Here is a 22,611-nt window from a genome sequence, read left to right on the forward strand (position 1 = left end):
TGATTGCGTCTAACCTTAATTTAAATCGTTGTTTTTTATTGTTAAATATGCATGTCCATCCGATTTTTTGCAGGTGCGGCGCGCTCTATTTCAAAAATCTCCTATTTGCATCCGAAAAAATATTTTTTATAGATTCTTTAGGACATTCTAAATAAAATAAGTTTCTTGACATTTTTGTCAAAAGTTAACAGTTTAAAAGTTATAAGTGATTTAAAATCAGAAAATGTGTTTTTTGTCACTTTTCGGATTTTAAATCGCTTATAACTTTAAAACTATTAACTTTTGAGAAAAATGTCAAGAAACTTATTATATTTAGAATATCATAAGGAATCTAGAAAAAATATTTTTCGGGGAAAAATAGGAGATTTTTTAAATAGAGCGCACCGCACCGGCAAAAAAATCGGATAAACATGCATATTTAACAATTAAAAAACAACGGTATAAATTACAGTTAGACGCGATCACTCTTCAGAATCTTGAAGCTAAATGTTCAACCTTAAAATTAAGTATCTGGCAACATTAAAAATACTAATTTAAATATGAGTTTTTAAGCCTCGAAAATGCGTAATTTCGCATTTTTCAGATTTTAAATCGCCTATAACTCGAAAACTATCAATTTTTGAGAAAAATTACAAGAATCCTTTCTTGTTTAGAATGTCCCAAAAAACCTAAAAATATATATTTCAGAGCAAAATACGTGATTTTTTGTATTTGTTTAAACAATTCCCAAAAAATCCGCCCGGCACCCTTCAGATTTGTTTAAAGGGTATATTTTTGAATAGGAATCCACAAAGAAACCGAATCAGAAATTTTTTCAGACGGGAGCGGTCTCACCACATGGACTAGTAAGAAATTTTCGTTGATACGCACAATGTTATCTGTGTATAAAAAACAAAGCTTAGTATTATTATCATTTGTTCTGTTTTAATGCCTGCTGGTGTACAGTCATAATATTATGATCGAAGAATATTTACTTTCATAAATAGATGATACCATTTTATTTACTGAATTTCTTATAATGTCGATTACATTCATTTTGTGTGTCTTTACTTAAGTAGTGGGTTCTGTGCACTGTCAATATTTGTCTCCATAATCGGGTCAAACTTTCCAAACAATTCGACTAGTTTTAAACAAGCTGAGAATGCGAGCATTATCATAACGAAAACTTTGTTTACCGCTGGCATACAACATTTATATATTACTATTGTATATTTGTATAGTTTTATATTTGTGTATGTATCTACATATGTACCGGGTGTCCCAATAAGAATGGCTCTCGGCCATATCTCAGGAACCGTTTATAGTAGAGCTTTGAAATAAAAAATTTTATAACAAAAGTTGCCTCAGGAAAAGCCTGGAAATTATTTTCATAATTGTGGGACCACCACTAGAGGGCGTAATTGAATATCAAAAATTAAAAAATCTAAATTTTACAAAATTTTCCTAATGAAGGGGCACTGGAAGTCCGATCGTCGTATCCTTCATAAAATTCTACGCATATTTGATTTGACAAGTTTAGGTCTACCTTTGGAAATAAGAGGTGGGGGTGAGTGGGAACCTTGTTATGAAAAACTGGCTGTGAGTCCGGTTCTGCTTAATCAAATTTTGCAAACGTGGTCTTGTTGAAGACAGATCTTTTTCGTCAATGTAAAAGTTATGATTTCGAACCAACTTACTGAGTAATATGCCAGCTAGAAGGCGCTATTTAATTTTTTCAGAAATCTAGTGTTCCTTGGAAAATATTAAATACAAACATGCATTTTTAATACCATATTACAAAATTAGATAAAATTAGCAAAAGAATAGCGAAAACCGCATGTTAATACCTTTTTTATATCTTGAGATATCTTACAAAACGTGTAAATTTAAAAACATAACTGTTACTGTCACCGGTAAACGAAATAATTCATTAAAAGTAGTGTGCTATGGAAACAACAAAGAAACATTTTCCAGCTGTCAACGTATATTAGGTCTTTTCAACGCTTCTCATTTGTTTCGAGCCTCGTTCATATCTCGTATATTAATATTATACACGGATTATACGGCATATGACAGAGGCTCGAAACAAATGAGAAGCGTTGAAAAGCCCTATTACAAAGAAATAAAAACAACTATTTAGTAATGACATAAACGTTCAAATTTTTGCCCATCATTTTCGTTGCAAACATTTACTCTTTCAAGAGTAGATTGAGCAGCAGTCTCAATTTCTGCTCTCGATATGCTTTGAATGGCGTTTAGTATTCTCTGGATAATGTATTCTAGAGTAGTGTATGATGGGCAACAATTTGAATATTTAGGTCGTCACTAAGTAGTTCTTTTTGTTCTGTGTTATATTTAATTTAAATAGTATTGTTTCTCTTTACATTGTTGTTTTAATTAATTATATTTTTATACGTTGACATCTGGAAAATGTTATTTTGTTTTTTTCCACAGCACACTACTTTTCATTAACTTAGTTTACCGGTGATAGTGACAGTTATGTATAAAATTTACACGTTTCCCGAGATATCTTGAGATATAAAAAGGTATCGACATGCGGTTTTCGCTATTCTATTGCTAATTTAATCTAATTTTATAAATTATGTTTAAAAATGCATACTTGTATTTAATATTTTCCAAAGAAAACTAGATTTATGAAAAAAATTAAATAACGCCTCCCAGCTGGCTTATTACTTATTAGGATGGTTCAAAATTATCACACTTACATTGAAGAAAAAGATCTGTCTTCAACAAGACCCAGTTTTCAAAATTTGATTTAGCAGAACCGGACTTACAGCCATTTTTTCATAACAAGGTTCCCACTCACCCCCACCTCTTATTTGCAAAGGTAGAGTTAAGCTTGTTAAATCAAATATGCGCAGAATTTAATGAAGAATACAATAATCGGATTTCCAGTGCCCCTTCATTAGGAAAATTTTGTAAAATTTAGATTTTTTTATTTTTGATATTCAATTACGCCCTCTAGCGGTGGACCCACAATTATGAAAATAATTTCCAGGCTTTTCCTGAGGCAACTTTTCTTATAAATTTTTTTATTTTAAAGCTCTACTATAAACCGTTCCTGAGATATGGCCGAGAGCCATTCTTATTGGGACACCCGGTACCTATCGCCAGTGGTGGTACAACGGTCTCCTTAATTCAGATGGACTTACCCAAGTTTTTTTTATGTATTTTGACCTGTAGAAAACGAATTTTTTGGATAACAGTCGATCCGGATGTCGATAAGATTGTTATAAACAAAGAACTTGAGGAATCACATAACAGCGATTTTTCGCAAAACAAAACATTGTTTTGTATTTTTTGGGTCATTCTAAGCAAAAAATATTTTTACAAGTTTTTTCGTAGGATGCATAGTTTTCGACATAAACGCGGTTGAACTTTCAAAAAATCGAAAAATTGCAATTTTTGAACCCGAATAACTTTTGATTGAAAAATAAAATAGCAATTCTGCTTACCGCATTTGAAAGTTCAAGTCAAATTCTATCGGTTTTGATTACTTTCATTGCTAAAAATTAATTTTTTTATTGTTAAACAAAGCTATAAACACATAGTGATTGAATGTTTTCAATTTCCCATTTGAAATCGAACGAGTAGGCGCACATACAGACAATTTCTACGTAGATTACGTATAGGATTTTTACTACAAAAGCGATATTACGTAGGTCAAAAATTTTGACGTAAGAGAACTGTTGAAACATTAGAATGTGACTTTTCATTATTTTTTATAAACATGGCAATAATGAAAAGTCACATTCTAATGTTTTGACAGTTCTCTTACGTCAAAATTTTTGACCTACGTAATATCGCTTTTGTAGTAAAAATACTATACATTAAAACGCATGCATTGGGCACGGGAAACACTATGTGTTTATGGCTTTGTTTAACAAATAAACACTTCATTTTTAGCAATGCAAATAATCAAAACCGATAGAATTTGACTTGAACTTTCAAATGCAGTAAGCAAAACTGCTATTTTATTTTTTTAATCAAAAGTTATTCGGGTTCAAAAATTGCACTTTTTCGATTTTTTGAAAGTTCAACCGCGTTTATCTCTAAAACTATGCATCCTACGAAAAAACTAGTAAGACCATTTTTGTTTTGCTTTGCAATGTTTTGTTTTGCGAAAAATCGCTGTTATGTAATTCCTCAAGTTCTTTGTTTATAACAAACTTATCGACATCCGGATCAACGGTTACCCAAAAAATTCGTGTTCTACGGGTCAAAATACATAAAAAAACTTGGGTAAGTCCATCTGAATTAAGGAGGACGTTGTAGCTCCCCTGGCGACAGGACTAATATATCTGTGACTTGGCTCTAAAAGGGCCAATGTCAAATTTTTCTTTTTTTGTACAGCTTTCTTTTGAATTTAATATCGACCAAACAAAATGCAAAAAATTAAAATTGGCCATTTTAACACCAAGTCACATAATGTGGCTTAATGCTAAAAGGGCCAGTGTCAATTTTTTACATTTTGTTTGGTCAATATTAAATTCAAAAGAAACCTGTACAAAAAAACAAAAATTTGACATTGGCCCTTTTTAGAACCAAGCCACAGATATGCGTATTTGTTTATTATTTATATTTGTATGATAATGAGAGAATAATTATTTAAGATCGGGTCTATCGAATTTATTTGAGATATTAAACTGGCAATATGATATTCGTATCTACGCAAAAAGGAAACAAATTAAATTGATATTATCATAATATGCTTCGAGTCGAAAATTTGATTTTTCGACTCTCGAGGTCGGTTATCTCGACGATGGTTCCAGATATACCGAAATGCTGTTTTCAAATTTGGATTCCGAAGACAAAACTATGATTCTAGATTCTAGGGCATTACCAAAAAAAGGACCAACTTTATTTTGGGCGTAACTTGCCTTGTTTTGATACTAGAAACTTTCATATACAAGGTGTTTGGTAAAGAATGGGCCATAGCTCATAGCTTAACCTCGGATTCCTGAGGTTAAAAAAGGTAGATTTAAGCTAACTTACTAGTGCAAAAGTTGATAATAACCGAAATACAGGGTGTCAAAGTTAAACTTTTATTTTATTTATTTTTGAATATTTCCTGACAGGAATTTGACAACAACACGAAATTTGGTAAGTGGTGCTGATACTGTATACCCTACTAAATTATGTTAAACAAACGTTTCTGGCTACTACCAGAGGCGTACGACGGGGGAACGTGAATGCTTGAGCCTTCCCAAATTTTACGCCATTGGAGGAATTGCTATTTTAATGCAATTTTTTGATTCTCCAATACTTTCTATGTAAATAACATACTCTTGATTCGTAACGATAAAGCCATTAGTTTTCGAGATATTTGAAGCTAAAAACGAAGGAGCATAATACATTAATCAAAATAAGTGTGGCTTTTTATTTTTAACTTCAAATATCTCGAAAACTAATGACTTTAGCAGTTTCATCAGAAACTAGCAGTCATACAACATTCAAGTCAGTTCAACATTCATAGAAAATAGCAGTTTCATCAGTGGCGTAGAATTTGGGAAAGGTTAACCATTCACTTTCCACTGTCGGACGCCTCTGGTAGTAGCCAGAAACGATTATTTAACATAATTTGGTAGGGTGTACAGTGCCTACACTTTCTGCCAAGTATGACATATAAATAGATATGTCAAATTATTTTAAAGTATTCTTTTTTAAATAATTTATTCTTTATTTAAATCTTTGAGAACTATGTATGCCCGGTACTATAAAACTATTTGACATATCCTTATAATACTTGGCAGAAAGTGTAAGTACTGTACATCCTACTAAATTATGTTAAATAATCGTTTCTGGATACTACCAGAGGCGTACGACAGGTGAAAGTGCATGGTTGACCCTTTCCAAATTATATATGCCACTGATGAAACTGCTACTTTAGCATAATTTTCAGATTCTCCAATACTTTTTATGCAAATAATATACTCTTCATTCGTAACGATAAAGTCATTAGTTTTCGAGATATTTCAAGTTAAAAATGAAAAGGCACACTTATTTTGATTAATGTGTTATGCTCCTTCGTTTTTAGATTCAAATATCTCGAAAACTAATGGCTTTGTAGTTACGAATGAAGAGTATGTTATTTACATAGAAAGTATGGGAGAATCAAAAAATTGCACTAAAATAGTAATTCCGCCAGTGGCATAGAAATTGGGAAGGGTCAACCATTCACGTTCCCCAGTCGTACGCCTCTGGTAGCAGCCAGAAACGTTTGTTAAACATAATTTAGTAGGGTGGACAGTACCAGCACCATTTACCAAATTTCGTCTTGTCAGGAAATATTCAAAAATAAATAAAATACAATTTTAACTTTGACACCCTGTATTTCGGTTAATATCAACTTATGTACAAAGGTAAGTTAGCTTAAAATAGACCTATTTTAACCTCAGGAATCTAAGGTTAGGCCATGGCCCATTCTTTACCAAACACCCTGTATAAAAAAACAAAGATAAAGCTATTCTTAAACACTTTTGAAACAAGTTTTGATGAGGTTTACCCGAAAAGGGCTTTACGTTGAAATATTTAATTTGGAATTTGACAAAAAAGACGTTTTTCTTTTTTTTTATAAGTTATATTTTTGCTAAGAATATTTTTTTCAATAAAGTACTTAGTGTATGATTATGACTTGCGAAAATCCGTCTAAAACGTGTTTTTTATTGAACAACAAACATTTTCATTTTGTACATAAATAACTCAAAAAGTAATGACCTAGTGAAAAACTCTATAGAACAAAAGTTGCTTAGAATTAGTCAGTTCATCTATCTCCGGACTTATTTTGAAGGTTTTACTGGCCTCTAACTTTTGTCTTCTATGTTCTCTGCGTTTGCTACAAGGAGTGGGAAAGATAAATAAAACACCAGCATGTCATAAAATACGGCAAAAGATTTAAGTATTTTTTATTATCTATCATATATATATTTTTTGTTTCAATAACAGTATTAACAATGTAATATAGTATATTCAATATATTTTTAAATTTCTATTCAGAAGCCTATAGGTAAATATTTGTGTAAAAACAATTTATACATAATTTGACTTTGAAATATAATAAATTACATATTTCTGCACTACTTGCTCACCGTCCTATCTTACAGCTCAAAACATCAATAACAAAAAACATTCCAACAAAACAACAAATAAGTTAAAGGACACTAACAAAACTTACATCATGAAAGAGGAAGAGTATGTATTGACACAAGGCAAAGAAAAATTTACTTAAAAATTTGTTTTAACTTCGAGAGGGTATTTTTTTATTAAAAACACAATAATGATGCCGTTAAATTAGGTATAGTTAGAGAATGAAATAGTTGTCAGTGATTAATTTCGAAGTTCGTGGATTATTACGGAATTTGAGGAAAAAGACGAGTAATTTCAGTGGCGTATAAAATTATACTATAATTTTACGTGTATAAGTCTATAATTTTATAATTATACTATTATTTTAGTAAGCAATAAGTAACATTCCATGCAACAATTTCCTGCCAACTATTTCGTTCTTTGAGTTTATATACAGTTTTCTTCCAATATTACAACCCTTTCAAGAGTTGTCCTCGTCGTGGGACCAACCGGCGTCGTTTAAATTGTCGGCAACATGGCTGATCAAAGTATTTGCATTAAATTATGGTGTCGTCCTCCAGGAAGTAAATAAATAGAATCACAGAAGTCAGAGATATGGACTTTCACTAAACATTAAGAAAATGAAATGTATCATGATTTCTAAGAAACAACAGCAATTTGGACGAATTAGTGTGAACGGTCAACAAATAGAAAGAGTAAAAACAAACACCTACCTTGATACGAACGTCAATGAAAATTGGGACCATTTGGGAATTGGGAAAACAGCCAAAATAGAATACTTCGGTCACATCATGAGTAACATGATGTGACCGAGAATCTACGTATGTGGTTCAACACAAAAACCAAACATTTTCCGAGCAGCAGTGTGCAAACTACAGATTGCCATGATGGTCGTCAACATCCGAAACGGAGAGGCACTACAAGAAGAAGAAGAAGATGGTGTCGATCTATAGTTAACTTTCTGTTTGTGTGTGATTAATAAAGGGATATAGAGGAACCGGCATAGAACGATACTTGAACCGAATAGTTATAGAGAATACTTTAGAACCAGTTTTAGAGTTCCACGAGATAAGTAAATGAACTACAAATAATGCTAAATTCAAACAGGGATTCGAATGATGTTGATTCGAGTAATGAGGATGTTGATGGACAAAATTCGATAGAAAAATACTATTTAACCCCTTGAGTTTAACTTGGATTATGAGGGTATATCCTACCTAAAGGTACGTATACATATGCGCGCCGCTCGGTGCGCAGCATGTTTGTCAGATTAGTACATGTTTTTGACTGTGCGCGCCGTTTATGCGCCTCTTCAAAACACGTAAGTACTAATCTAACGAATATGTGGCGCACGAGCAACGCGCACGCCGAGCGGAGAGCATATATGTGTACATATCTTTTCGTAACATAACCTAACCTCTACACAAGTTAATAGACCATTCCAGGGTGACGTCATTTGACAGCGACTGAGGGGCAAAGATCTTGTAAACAAACTAGGTTAAGTGTAGAAAACCATTGTTTAATTTAAGAATATGATTAAAATACCAGCGTTTTGTTCAGTTTGAAAGTGTTCCAGTAAAGGTAAAAGAGATAAAGTGAGTTTTTTTTATAATACCAGCCGCATTTAAAGACCGATATGTTTTAAATCACTATAATCACAATACACTGTAAACAGAACGACGATATGGGCTAAGAAAACTGATTTCTGATTATACCGGGTTTTTGCATCCCCTACGAGGGTGTCCTATATCCAATATTTGAAATTTGTGTAGTTAAAACCACAGATTTTTTATAATAAAACGAGAAAATAGCAAAAAGAACACAACTTTTGCCCTTAATCGACGCTGTCAAAGTCACATGACCTGTAATGGACCTGACTTTTTACCTAAAACGCCAACTGGACGTTTTAGGTAAAATTATAGTTCCCTTTCACAAGAATGTGATTCTGATGAATATATCTATCTAAACAGTATTTGATGATATGGCTTCCCAACTAGGTTGGAAAATACTGCACAGAAATACTGGTACAGAATAAAAATCTGAAAATCTAACGGTGTTCGAGTATATATGACTTATCAATGATAAATGCAAACGCTAAGAGAAAAACACATATAAGGAGAGATACACACAGACTATGGGAAGCTAAACATTTATCTAGGGCAGCCAAAGGCTGTTTATGCGATAGTTCGATTAACAGGACTGTTCCCATGCGAAACATTACATCTGAACCAGAAGGAGGAACTAAAGATGGGAATCTGGGAGAGGAAACTCTTACGCAAAATCGCAAGAGGTATAAAGCTAAAAGGAGGGGAATGGAGGAGTAGAAATAAATAGCATCTAATTTAGATATACGGGCAACCCAAAATACACAGAAATTTCAGACGTAAAGAGTAATTATGGATTCTCAAAAACAAAAACAAGGAACAAGAGAACGGATCGACAACGAAAGGGATGGGTAAACAAGTGAAAATATATCCAAGAATTTCAGAAGTAAGGGCAAACAATCGTAAATGATATGAGATATTGGAACGAAAGAAATTCAAAGCAGCAGGGAAAGGAGCGATCGACAGAAGGAATAATTAGTTCCTACCACTTCTTCAAATTGTTTGTAGAACTAGTAAAATAGCTACGTTGAGTTGTATGATCCAACATTTAATAATTACGCAACTCTTCGAAGATGAGAGAAGACAAACTAACCTTGAAAACCTAAAAAGAGAATTGGGCCCAGACATAATGAAAGATGAAGTGATATATGCCCTAAACAGGCTAAAGAACAGAAAAGCTGCAGGTACAGATCAACTGCCAGCGGAAATTCTCAAACGAATAGAGGAGGACAAGATTAATGTTTTGGTAGAATTCATCGATGTCATATATAAAACTGGAATAATACCAAATGAATGGCTGGTATCAACGTTTGTAACCCTTCCAAAAACGAATAATGACAAGAGTTGCTCTATCATATAATAAGTTTGATGAGCCACGCACTGAAAATCCTGCTAAAAGTGATTCATAACAGAATATACAGGAAACTAGATATAGACATCAGCGATTGACAATTTGGATTTCGTAAAGTCCTAGGAACAAGGGATGCCCTATTCGCACTTAACGTCCTGTCGCAAAGATATCTAGATATAAATCAAGAACTGTACGTATGTTTTATAGACTCTAATAAGGCTAAAACAGGGTTAGACATGATCAACTGATGGAAGCATTAGAAAAAAAGATTAGACCTCAGAGATATAAGAATAATTTCAAACTTATAATATGGCCAAAAAGCAGTAATATGAATAGAAGACATAGATAATAACATCAGAAGAAATAGAAATCCAAAGAGGTGTTCGACAACTGTGTATACTTTCCCCAATATTATTTAATATATACTCGGAAGACATATTAAGTAAGGCAATGGATGAACAAAAGGTAGGCATTATAATTAATGGCATAATCATAAATAACCTGAGATACGCCGATGATACAGTTCTTTTAGCCGAATCACATGAAGACCTACAGACACTGCTTAATAAAGTGACCGCAGTAAGTCTAGAATATGGACTATCGCTCAACATAAGCAAGACAAAATATATGATAATACCACAGACAACTCAGGACATTTGTGAGATATATGTATAGAACCAGCCTATTGACAGTCAACAATGACAGCTCTTAAGAAATACGAATCAGAATCGAACAGCCCAGAAACACATTCACAAGAATGAAGAGGCTTATCTATTGTCGAGACTTAAACCTCGAGGTAAAACTACGACTGCTTAGGTGCTATGTGTTATCCGTATTATACTACGGGATGGAAGTGTGGACACTGAAGAAAATTGACGTGAGGAGACTGGAGGCATTCGAGATGTGGATGTACCGAAGAGCACTGAAGATATCATCGGTAGATAGAATAACCAACGTAGAGGTAATGAGACGTATGCATAAGGAAAGAGAACTACTTCTAACAATTAAGAGAAGAAAACAGATATATGGGACATGTGATGAGAGGAGATAATATTTAATACTCCAGGTCATTATGCAAGGAAAAATTCAGGGAAAAATATTCATAGAAGGAGACGTAACCTTGGGGAATGGTTTGGATGTAATAACAACGAATTATTTAGAGCCACGGTTTCAAAAGTAAAAAATCGCTCTGATGATTGCCAACCTTCGAAGCGGAGACGGCAACCTAGAGAAGAATAATTTAATAATTGATGGATATGATGAATGTAGTAGATTTTACCTTGTGTCAATACAATTTTAAGTTTGTACAACAGCCCAGTACTACACTAAAATTATTATGAAAAACCCTCAATTTTTAAATTACTTGCATAGACTTACCAGTAATTCATTAACATTCACTATGAAAATCAGGATATTATAGCACAAACTTTCTCGTGTGATTTTGTAGACAATTCAAATATGATTATCGTACTTTTGTTACATTATCTACAATGTTTACTTGTACCGGGAGAGTTTCTATTGTTACTTTCATTGTGGTAGTGTATAAAGTGTGCAATAATGTTAACGACAATTTCCACGTTTGGCAAAAATGGTTTCGAGTTACTCAAGTTGTATGTTTTAACGCCAGTCAGAAATATATTACTTAAAAAACACTTTCAATATAGGCGAAGCAATAAAGCACTAAAATCGGCTTAACCTCCGAAAAAAACGGTTTTTGCGGTTGCTAACGAAGAATATGACATCGGAAGTGATCTCAGGAGTACCTGGTGCCCAAGGTACCTACTGTTTGCCTCGTCTTGTGGAGTTTTCGGCAAAAAATTTATTAAAAAATTAGTCAAAAATCATTACTCGGGGGTTTTTGGGGTCGCTAACGACGAATATGACATCGGAAATGATCTCCTGTGTACCTGGTGCCCAGGATACCTATTGTTGACCTCGTCTTCTGGAGTTTTCGGCAAATTCATTAAACAATTAGTCAAAATTCATTACTCGTGGTTTTTTTGGAGTCTCTGACGACGAATATGACATCGAAACATATCTCCGCTGTACCTGGTGCCTAGGGTACCTACTGCTTACCTCGTCTTCTGGAGTTTTCGGCAAATTCATTAAAAAATTAGTCAAAAATCATTAGTCACGAGATAAACAGTAGGTACCCTGGGCACCAGGTACTCCGGAGATCACTTCCGATGTCATATTCGTCGTCAGCGATCCCAAAAACCCCCTAAGTAATGATTTTTGACTAATTTTTTAATAAATTTGCCGAAAACTCCAGAAGATGAGGTAAACGGTAGGTACCCTGGGCACCAGGTATTCCGGAGATCACTTCCGGTGTCATATTCGTCGTTAGCGACCCCAAAAACCACCGAGTAATGATTTTTGACTAATTTTTAATGAATTTGCCGAAAACTCCACAAGACGAGGTAAACAGTAGCCCTAACAACACAAAACATTCCAGGAATGTACTATCAAAGTTCTATTAATGTTTGAATGTCCTGGACATTCAAGGAACATTCGGTGAACATCTGATTAAGTTATTCGTGGAATGTTACCACAAAACATTCTATGAACATACTACCAATGTCCTATATTTTAAGAGAGGCCATTTACTATTCAATTTGCATTCATTTTCAAATTTGCCGCGCGTGTATATTATGTATTTAGGCAATCCAAACCACGTGACTTCTGGTTGGCATACAACAAAAAGTTACACAGTTACAGGTTACAGAGGTTATGTTTGTAATATCATTTCATTTCATTGTTTATCGCCGTATTTTGTCTATTTTGGATTCATTTGGATTTCGTTTGCTGTATTTTGTGAACTTTATAAACTTTATCACACTGCAAAGTGATTATTTAAGGAAATTATTATTGGAAACTCCAGATGTTTGGAGAAAGGTAGGGAAAACAATTTTTATTTACTGTTCATTTTTCTCTGATATTTATCAATACTGATGAATTTTGCAAGCAATAACATTATTTCTTTTATTGTTTTAGATATTTATTGAAGCTGAAAATAATTGGGGATTTAGATCCATATACAATTCAGTCAGAATTGGATTTTACCATAAAGTGCATTCCACCAAATTACTATTATAGATATTTATCCATTATAAATAGTTGATTATATCTGGTGGAGTCTCACAGTTACTACTCTAAGCAGCAGATGAAAGCATACAAAAGCCTTCAGGCACATAAATATTTTACAGCTGGATTTGTTTTAAAGTTGGAAGTCATAATCAACAACTTCGTAAGTACCTACAAGAATATTGAGGAAATCCAGCTCCTCGATACTACTGGGCAAACTAGAAGATTGAAGAGGACAAAGCCTTTTGAACTAGTTTGAGTGATATGTGATAAGCAGAGCATAATGCTTGTGTGCCTGTGTATGTTAGAATAGTGCGGTTAGAAAAGCAGGCATAGTGCTTGTGTGCCTGTTAGATTAGATAAGAGACGCTATGGGGTAAGCTCTTCATCTTCATTTTAAGGGACAGTAGTAATTTAGGTTAAATTAAAATTGCTCATTGGTCAGAGTTATGACCAGATTGTAATTGTAATGTACAATTCAATACAATGAATCGTCATCGTAGTAATGATTATGGAAAAAAATATATGACACGATTTTGTGCAATAAAAATGTTTATATTTATCAAGGATGTATTATTTGGTACGGCCACATATACTTCTGGTATATTGTCGGTGAAGTGACAATACCTCCTATCTGCTTTTTCATGAATTTTGTGGGAGATGAATTGGGCCACCTCCTGTTTTCATATATTTTTTGACTTGTTTTGTAGTAAATTCAACTATCTATTTACTACAAAACAAGTCAAAACTTACGTATGAAAACAGGAGGTGACCTTAAAAAATGTTTTTCGTCTCATGCAAAACTCATGAAAAAACATATAGGAGGTATTGTCATATGCAGCAGCATAACTTATTAAATTACTTATTAAATTTCTTAAGGTAGATTACGCAATTTGCAATTTTTTTTTAATTTTGCAATAGATTGTTACTGATTTTTATTTGACTTTATTATGTTTTATTTATATTGACGATTTGTATAATTTTAGTAAATTGTATTTGTTATTGTTTTTATTTATGATTCTTGTAAGCTTTGTCTATAAAATTGTTAAATTTTTCATGACAATAAAGCATATTTCTATTCTATTCTATTCTATTCTATCACTGACGATATATTTCAGAGAATGTCTAAAAAATATACTTTGAATGTCCTAAGAACATTCGTAGACATTCATGGAATGTTTCAAGACATTCATGGAATGTTTCAAGACATTCATGGAATGTTTCAACAAGACATTCAGTCTAAAAAATATACTGTGAATGTTCAAAGAACATTCGTAGACATTCATGGAATGTTCCAACAAGACACTCAAGGAATGTTTAAAATGCTGACACAGCACTTTCCTGGGACTTTCCAGGGACGTTCGTGTGCTTTTAGGGACATTCCAGGAATGTTTTCAATGTCTTGTGTGTACCTTCTAGGAACATTCCTGGAATGTTTTGTGTTATTAGGGAGGTACCCTGGGCACCAGGTACTCCGAAGATCACTTATGACGTCATATTCGTTTTCAGCGACCCCAAAAACCTCCCGAGTAACAAAATTGAACTCATTTCCGCCGATACTTGACGAATTCTGTTTTTTTTTATTGTCTGTTTGAGATGCACTTTAGGAATGCATTTTTTGTATGCAGTTTTTCAATATTATCTCATTGCGAGGGGTCACACAGTTTCTTGGCGCATTCACGAATCGAATGCAAAAAGAATTATTAAGATCCGTCTGGTCGTTTTTTGTTTCGAAGGTTCAGTGCTTTATTGCTTCGACTAATATAGGGGTACAACTGTGTGACCAGCAAAACCTCCCGATTTATTAATATCCGAGAAAGCTAAATACTAGAAAGTTACGTTAGGGTTTGTGCATATTGTTTAAAAATACTGTACTGAATTTTCCACTTCATTTATTAACGAATAATATTGATTAGGAAAGAAAAAAATGTATATGAGCGAAATTAACGTACTTTTTATATTAAAAATACCATGGAACATCATCGACAATGTGTTAAACGGTACCAAAAAGCAAATTAAACGTACCAAATAGTACCCAAACGTACTAAATAGTATTAACCCTTTCGCGACGGCAATTTTTAAACGTGCAGCGCCCCATATACGGGGATTTTTGGGCCGTGCGCTTCCGTTTAACAATTCCGCACAGCTATGCATTTCCCCACTTTTGTGGTAAACAAGTTCGTTAGTCTAAAATTGAATAAACAAGCACACAAGATAAACGTTTAATTAATTATTTATAAAAATGAATAAAACGTTCTCCGTTCTGAAGTACATTTTGATGCAAGTGAATGTATGCGTCTCCCGTGTATGTGGCAAGCAAACTTTTGCGCGTATACAGGGTGGGGCATTAGTGTGACAAAGTCCAATTACTCGTTTGTCGTAAGAGATACGAAAAAAAGTTATTTAGGTAAAAGTTGGGGAACATATATAGTATCATAATATAAAAATATTTTAAAATATACAGGAGCGTCCGTATTGACAGGGTGGCACAAACTTATGTTTTTTTTAAATGGAACACCCTGTATATTTTTACTATTTTGGATTCTCCTCAATGTACCCTTTCTTAAAATATATGATTTTGTAATATTATACGAGGTAGTTTAAAAGTTAATAACGTTTTTTTGTTAATTTCGTAGCAATATCTACACCCTGTAGAATTGTAGTGATTTTTCATCAAATTTTCTATTTATATTCAAACGATTATTAATATAGTCTACTAGTGTTAATCAATAACAGTATAGTGAAATGTTTAATATTAGTATACTGAGTGGGTCGAAACTCGGAATGACTATTTTCTGAGTTATCTTAAATGGGACACCCTGTATTTTAGTTTTGTAATGAAATAATATTTTATGGTACTTTTTTATTTCTTAAGCATTCCCTATACCTAAGGGCTTTAATTTCTAAGTTATTCGTGATTCTTTAGGCCAAACATTAATTGCAACAAATATTACGTGAAATTTTATTAGGTGGCCGTGAAAATATATAATCAAAAATAAGTTTTAGAAAAAAAATATATAATAATCTAGCCTGATTCTTAATTTATTAATATTGGATGAGATATCCAAATACATTCGTAGTTAAGGTTGTTGGTGCTTAAAATATTAATCAAACATACAAAATTCTCCCTAGTTGGCTATGACACAAAATCTGCATAAACATTTGACATTATACTATTTATATAGTTCTAGTTGATTTGTTACCATTACTAATATTAATTTTTCTAATGAGGAACTGATTAAAATGGCTTTGTGCTAGGATAGTATAACAAAAATGAGCTACTTGCAATAAAAATTTATCATCAGCAATTCCCTGAGACGACAAGCAAAAAGAGAAACTTTTGAAAGTTTACTAAAACGGTTTCAACAGACTATATACTTAGATTGTAAGAATGGTTGTACTAATATGCAGATCCTCAGTGACACTAAGGATTACATTTAATTCCGGTTTTCTTCACTTACAATAGTTTTTGTTCGATCAGATTTATCATAATCTAAGTGTCTAGTCCGTTGAAACTGTTCTGTATATTTTTAAACGTTTCTTTTCTTAGCTGTGGTCTATCAGGGAATTTCTGATGAAAAATTCTTATTGCTAGTAGCACCTTTTTGTTAAAATCCACTAGCACAAAAATCTTATTAGTCAGTTCCTCATTAGAAAAATTCATATTAGTAATGGTAACAAAGCAACTGTAACTATAAAAATAGTATAATGTCAAATTTTTAAGGAAATTTAGTGTCATAACCGACTAGGTAGAATATTTTATGTTTTTAAATATTTTGCGCACCAACAATTTTAACTACGAATTTATTTGGATATCTCATCCAATATTAATAAATTAAGGATCAGGCTAGATCATGATGTATTTTTTTAGAAAAATTATTTTTGATTAAATATTTTCACGGCCACCTAATAAAATTTCACGTAATGTTTCTTGCAATTAATGTTTGGCTTAAAGAATCACGAATAACTTACAAATTAAAGCACTTAGGTATAGGGAATGCTTAATAAATAAAAAAGTACCATAAAATATCATTTCATTACAATACTAAAATACAGGGTAATCCATTTAAGAAAACTCAGAAAAAACTCATTCCGAGTTTCGACCAACCCTGTATACTAAAATTCAACATTTTGCTATACTGTTAATGTTTAACAACAGTAGACTATATTAAAAATCGTTTGAACATAAAATAAAAATCTGATGTCAAATCACTACAATTCTACAGGGTGTAAATATTGCTACGAAATTAACAAAAAAACGTAATTAACTTTTAAACTACCTCGTATAATATTATTTATTTATTTATTTATTAAGCGCAACAGGCCTTGTAGGCCTAGGGCTAAAATGTTTACATTTCTGATTACATAATTAATATAGTAAATAACTTAATATATCTTACATAACTTATAAATTTCATTTAAATACACTTCAGTCTTTTTATACACTCCTTCACAACCTCTCTCCATCTCCTTCTGTCCAATGCTAGTTCTTTCCATCTCTCAATGTTACTTTTCTTCAAGTCTTCATATACACTGTCCTTCCATCTTTTCCTTGGCCTGCCTTTCCTCCTCTTTTGTATTGGTCTTCGTGAAAGTACCATTTTTGGCATTCGTTTACTTCCCATTCTCTCTATGTGCCCCAAGTATCGTATTCTCTGTGCTTTGATCGTCGTCGTAATCGTTGGCTCTTGATATAGTTCTTCCAATTCTTTATTGGTTCTTCTTCTCCACTGACCTTCTATTTTCACACCTCCATATATTGCTCTTTGCATTTTTCTCTCCCATCTTTCTAACAGGTCTGTTTCTGACTTTTTGAGCACCCATGTTTCGCTTGCGTATGTTACTGTAGGTCTGATAACAGTCTTATAAATTCTTATTTTTGTTTTTCTTGATACGTATTTGGATTTCAATAATGTGCGTAATGCTCCATATTTTTTATTTCCTTTAGCTATTCTTGCCTTTATTTCCTCTTCTTCATGACCATTTTCATCTATTTTGGCTCCCAGGTAAATAATTTCTTTGGCTCTTTTAAACGAGTATGTTTTTTCTCCATCTATTTGTACTATGATGTTATTCTCTTTTTCTTTTTGGATCTCTCCCATTATCATATACTTTGTCTTTGCTACGAAATTAACAAAAAAACGTTATTAACTTTTAAACTACCTCGTATAATATTACATAACCATATATTTTAAGAAACTGAACATTGAGGAGAATCCAAAATAGTAAAAATATACAGGGTGTTCCATTTAAAAAAACATAAGTTTGTGTCACCCTGTCAATACGGACGACCCTGTATATTTGAGAATATTTTTAACTTATAATACTATGTGTGCCCCAACTTTTACCTAAGTAACTTTTTTTCGTATCTCTTACGACAAACGAGTAATTGGACTTTGTCACACTAATGCCCCACCCTGTATGAGGTTCCCGGGCGTCAAGATAATGACGCTTGACGAAATGTGTCATTTGGAAAATAAATATTTGAAATGTCAAAAATGAGTTATTTGTCGAAAAAGCATGGGGAAGCGTTGAAAATGCATCAAATGCAAAACGATTCGACGTCATCTCAGCGACAAGCCACACTTTTCGCGCATTTTTTTGCCCCTTTTCCGCTTTTTCGCCCCTTTTCCACCATGTTAAATGATTTTAACCCTTATTCAGCACATTTTCGATCATTTGACGCTTTTTAAATCCTTTTCGGCCATTTTGGCACTTTTCGTATCGTTTTTCGTCTAAGTTAAAGCATTTGTCGTGTTTGAAGTTTTTTAGCTTCTTTGCATTCCTTATGGACTTTTTCGACGCTTTCAAATGAGTTTTCAAAGATTTCCCCGCTTCTTAATCCCATTTGAAGTTTTTCTTGACACATTACAATGTTTTCTTTTTCTTCACTCCCAATACTTTTTGTGGTCCATCTTGACATTTAGTATTTAATTTTGAGTGTCTTTTAAAACCTAGGAATTACGAAGTCCAATTGCTTATCATTAGTAAGATAGAAATAAACATTACATCATCCTAACCGCCACGTTGTAACTAATAGTCCAAGAGGCAGCGCTGAAAAATCTCGTTGAATTTACTAAAGCTAAATTTTTCACAGGTGATTACTGTGATTGTGTAGAGTAGAGAAACATACTGCGGTCGGTCAAGCAGTAGAACAGGGGTTACTGAGAGGGTATCAAAGTTGCTTTCCTACGAAGGTAATTAAATCCATTTACTAAGGCTGAAAATCAGTACACACATTCTAAATTGAATATAAATAAAAGTTATTATAGTCGGTCAGCTGTATGACGGGACAGAGCCGGTCGATCGGCCCCAATGAATGTACAGGGTTATTCACTATATTTTGACCCCCTTGTAAACTGCTTTATTTACAGAATTAGAAAAAAATGTAAAATACAAAAGTTATTCGACTTTTAAATTATGATTTTTAGACATATATATCGTACTAGTGACGTCATCCATTTGGGCGTGATGACGTAATCGACTATTTTTTTTAATGAGAATAGGGGTCGAGTGCTAGCTCGATTCAATTCCCTATTCAGTAATAGAAACATTAACATGCTTAATTACACAAAGTGTCCAAAAACAATTTTTTTAATTAAATTAATAATTATTTAATTAATAATTCAAAAAAAATTTTTGGTCACCCTGTATAAATAATGAACTTAATGTTTATAGTACTGTATAGAGTTATAGAGAATTGAATAACCTTTCAAATGAGCTAGCACACGACCCCTATTCTCATTTAAAAAATAGTAAATTTCGTCATCAAGCCCAGATGGATGACGTTACTAGTACGATATATACGTCAAAAAATCATAATTTAAAAATCGAATAACTTTTGTATTTTACATTTTTTTCTAATTCTGGAAATAAAGCAGTTTACAAGGAGGTCAAAATATAGTAAATAACCCTGTACATTCATTGGGGCCGACCGACCGGTTCTGTCCCGTCATACAGCTGACCGACTATAATAACTTTTATTTATATTCAATTTAGAATGTGTGTACTGATTTCCAGCCTTAGTAAATGGATTTAATTACCTTCGTCGGAAAGCAACTTTGATACCCTCTCAGTAACCCCTGTTCTACCGCTTGACCTACCGCAGTATGTTTCTCTACACAATCACAGTAATCACCTGTGAAAAATTTAGCTTTAGTAAATTCAAAGAGATTTTTCAGCGCTGCCTCTCCGTCTATAAGCTACGAGGCATACGTTAGGGATATAGCTAAAAATTAAATAAATAATAATACAATAAAATTGTGTCCCACTGTATAAAACAAATAATTATAAAATATGTTTAATTTAAAAAATAATAATTATAAATTATTAGTTGTGTATACTGCCCTCCTAAGCCAAAAGGGCGTATCTCATTTTGCCATATTTTCGTAAAAGGTTTTTTAATATGGTGTTTGTACCAATACGCATCAAATTTACTAAGCGAAACAGACGTATCTCGCGTTGTTGAAGCTGTTTCATTCGAGATACGTCTGTTTCGCTAAGTAAATTTGATGCGTATTGGTATAAACACCCTATTAAACAATATTTTACGAAAATATGGTAAAATGAGATATGCCTTTTTGGCTTAGGAGGGCAGTATAGTTCATTGACAATATCCCTAACTTATGTCGCTAAGTATATTAACTTTGGTAATTTTTAAAATTATTTTATGCACGATTAATAAAAACTAATAAAAATTAGTGTAAAATAAACTAGTATATTCTTTTTAGGAAAAATCAGTACAGTATTATTATTTTTGACAGTAAGTTTACCAAATCGGTAAAAGTAATTTTTCCAATTCTATAAAAACGAAATAAATAAAAATAAATGAAAAAAAATTCAAAATATTAACCAAATCTTGTTTCTTTTTGCTATATTTTTTTGAAGGTATAATAATCGATGATGAAATTATTTGAGCCATTCGGTAAGAAAAATCAGTAAGGTATTATTATTTTTGACAGTAAGTTTACCAAATCGGTAAAAGTAATTTTTCAAATTGTAGAAAAACTAAAAAAAAATTCAAAATATTAACTAAATCTTGTTTTTTTTGCTATAATTTTCTTGAATATATAATTGGTAAACTAAAATACACGTGGTAAATATGAATATTTCTCACTGAAAACTAGGACTGTGTTCCACTGGCCTTGAAATTGCCAGACCTTCATTCTACACAAAACTGTCAAAAGCCGATAAAAATACATTCCAATAAAAATATTACAACCAATTATGGTTTGACAGAACGTTTCTGTTTTTTTTTTCAATAAATATTTGCTAGAGATCCACTCAAGGCAAATCTAGACTAAAAAAAATACTCAAGAATATTGATAAAAAAACTGTCAAACAATTTGATGAAGCTCAATAAACGAGAGATCAACACGGTCACTGAAATTGTGACTGGACATTGCCGTTTAAGAAACCACCTATACAAACTAGATAAGAGGAATGAACCAGGGCGCAGAAAGTGCGAAACGGAAGAAGAGACTGCCATACAGATACATTGCAATGAGCTAAGTGATGTAAGGCAGGAATTCATTGGTCAACTGAGGTTTGAACCAGAAGATATCCTAAAACTACCAATAAGAAAACTGTTGACTAACAGAGACTAACAAGTTTCGCCTAATTTAAGAAGAAGTAATATTTATTGCTGTAAAGTTATTTCTTTTTTTTTTTCTATCGATGTGTACATTGTCTATTTTCTTCAAATATGAAAGTATTTTCCAAAACAATTATTCACGACACTGTTCCTCTTTGTTTCTACGAATTAATGTCATCAACTAAACGTTACTGATGTTAAAAATGGCACTAGAGAGCTGTGAATAAGTTATTTGAGGTTATAAACAATTTTACCGAGTAGCTCTAATAATTTACTCACCGTGAAACAAATAAGTAACGCTTGATTAATTTCCTAGTGTACCCAATAATCATTTATAGTGATTGCAATCTAACTTTTAAAAAATATTCGGTTATATATGTTTAAGTACCCAAAAATGTATCACGTACACCACACATACGCAAAAATCTAAATTTTGTACGCACACAGTCCCAAAAATTGCCTATAGTTGGTACAGTATAAATCCCGATGCACGTCACAGCAAGGGACGTCACATGATACCAACACAAAATATTTAAGTTGTAGGTCTGTCCCTTCTTAGAATCTTTTAGCAAAGTACACTGAAATTACAGCCACTATAACAGACATATTATATTATAGACGCGTAGAAATAATATTTGAAGATGTCTATTACTGTAAAATTAAAGAAATGCACCTTATTTCCAAATGAAACACTCACCATAAAGACCACATAAACTCACAGTGTAAATGGAAAAAATACATGTGTATTACTCTTCTCATGAGCATCTTTCAGTGCGTCACAGTTTTTCGATTTCCTTCTAACGCATTAAATTGTATGTGACAGAAAAAAAGGCACGTCGGTGATTACAGACATTTATAACATTTAGTCTATTTGTCGATAGATATATAATCTA

The sequence above is a fragment of the Diabrotica virgifera genome, chromosome 2 (genome assembly GCF_917563875.1).
Source record: "Diabrotica virgifera virgifera chromosome 2, PGI_DIABVI_V3a".
Taxonomy (NCBI): Eukaryota; Metazoa; Arthropoda; class Insecta; order Coleoptera; family Chrysomelidae; genus Diabrotica; species Diabrotica virgifera.